We start from the raw sequence: 2,406 nt of genomic DNA, 5'->3' as shown, positions 1-2,406 counted from the left end.
GTGTGTGTGTGTGTGTGTGTGTGTGTGTTTTCCGAAAAAAAGAAGAAACCAGAATCCTAGGAATCCTAGGCCTACTCACTCCCTCATTTCAATTTCCCTATTTTGCGTCATTTTTCAAAAGATCTTGTCATTTTATTAACAGTGTTTGTTTGCGTACAATCCACTGCTTGCACTGTATTGTATGCATCTTGGGAATTCGAAAACATTTCTGAGTCTGAGTGTTCTATGGCCTTTTTTTGTAAGCGTTTTGCGGCGCTCGCAACTGCATAAGGTCATATGAGCACGCGAGACACATTAAACATTTATTCCAGTTGGTAGGAAAGTTTGAATTTTGCTCGCATGACGGCGAAGCTTACTCTTATCGATTTTAGACCACCAAGGGATCTTTAACGTGCACAACTTGCACACATGACCTTCGAGATTTTTCGCCCTTGTCCGAGAAGGCTAGGTGTAGATCTTTCCTATCAGAAGATCAGAGGTGTGGCTGAAAGACAGCCGTAAGAAAGAGCCAAGGAGTTCTCGGGGTTTGGGGTAATAATAGTTGTAAAGCACACAGAGTCTAGATATGAGGGATGCAAACGAAATTATATGAAGGTCTTCGGTGTAAATTATTGTTATTTGGTATTATTGGCACTTACCATGTTACATGGCAGCTCAATATCATAGTCTGCTGTGACGTGCATTACCGTCACCGCAATCGACGGAAACGCATTACCGTACTGCCCGCAATAATAGTGCCCTGACACGAAGCAGCATCGCGCGGTGCCTGATCAAGGAACGATGATAATTTATCTCCTTGATAAAGTTTAGAATATATGGTTGCTTTTAAGGACAAGCGGGCTAGCCCGGATTTCGGGGGTTTCCAAAAATCTTGACATACACCAAAAGTGGGCATTTCCCTAGTTATAGGAGATGTTTGGTTTCATTTGTGTGTATATTCGTTTGGTTATAGAGAAAACTCTCTTTTTCTTTTAAAGAAACTGAACAAGGGGCAAAATCTTTAAATTCGATTTTCTCAAAACAGTGTTTTTCGGGATAGCCCCCTTGTGCTTAAAAGTGACCATATAATCTACTACATGATATTATTGTTATAATGACGCGACTGAGGAAACTTAGCCAGTGGACTAAATCAACCGGACACTGATACCTCTAGAGAAAGGACCTACAAGTACTTGCTTCGTTTCAATGTCGTCTCGAGAAAAATAATAATAATACCGTGGTGTCTGTGGTCTAGTAGTTAGGTTGTTAGGTTTGTAAACGAAAGGTCATGGCTTCGAATCCCGTCAGGGGTTCTCCGTTGGTGTCCGTGGGAAAGGCGTTTTATTCTATAAACTTTTAAAAACAAATATTCATCCAGCACGAAGTCCATCTTCCACCTCCTCGTTGATGTGATTATAAACAATGATCTTTCTCCCTGCATCGTTGAACCATTTTGGAATCGGAGTGGCAATTGTAGTAACCTGTAACTAGTAAGTAGTAGAATCAATACAAGACGAAAACGGGTGGAATGAAAAAGGGTACGACGAAAATAATTTTAAAAATGGAAATTGTTGAACGAAAATGGGCAAACAAGGGTAGTGGTGGTGGTGGTGGTGGTGGTGGATGTCAGCTAATTTGTGCAGCTCTAGGGCCGCAACTAGCTCCGAGATTTTTCGCCCTAGTCCGAGAAGGCTAGTGAAGATCTTTCCTAGATCAGGGGTGTGGCTGAAAAACAACAGTAAGAAGGAGCCAAGGAGTAGCAGTAGAAAGACTGCAGAAAGAGTCAGGAGCTCAAAGTAGGGGGCAAAAGAGGTGAGGGGTGAGGGAGTGGGGGCAGAAAGTGGAGACAAAAGCAGACGACAGAACCTCAACGAGTCTAAGACGACCACTTTCTCCTCGACAGTAGTGGATGATCGCCAGGAGCAGGTTGGAAAGAACAGTTAAATCTGTTCTAACGACCATAACAATATGTCAATGACAATCACATGCACAATCGACCACTTCTCTCTCTCTCCCCCCCCCCCCCTCTCTCTCTCTCTCTCTCTCTCTCTCTCTCTCTCTCTCTCTGTCTCTCTCTCTCTCTCTATTTCTTTATTAAGGTGTTCATAAAATGTCTCCATTTCCTCGTAGCCATTCTCTGATCCCCGTGCCCCCAAAAAAAAAACCAAAAAAAAAACCCACCTTTTTGTATTTTAAAAATACAAAATGTATTATAACGACACTGCAAGACACCCACCTATCCAATACTCGACAAGTTGGTTGTCGTCTTGAACAAGTCTGGGCGTAATTTTTGTCAATGCAGCCCGAATTACCATTACGTGTTGGCCTCAGATTCACACTGTTTAATATGAGCCTTTCGTCACGGTAGCTGCTCTCGTGTGTGTGTGTGTGTGTGTGTGTGTGTGTGTGTGTGTGTGTGTGTGTGTG

The sequence above is a fragment of the Aplysia californica genome, unplaced genomic scaffold (assembly GCF_000002075.1).
Source record: "Aplysia californica isolate F4 #8 unplaced genomic scaffold, AplCal3.0 scaffold01230, whole genome shotgun sequence".
NCBI lineage: Eukaryota > Metazoa > Mollusca > Gastropoda > Aplysiida > Aplysiidae > Aplysia > Aplysia californica.
This window is presented reverse-complemented; position numbering follows the sequence as displayed.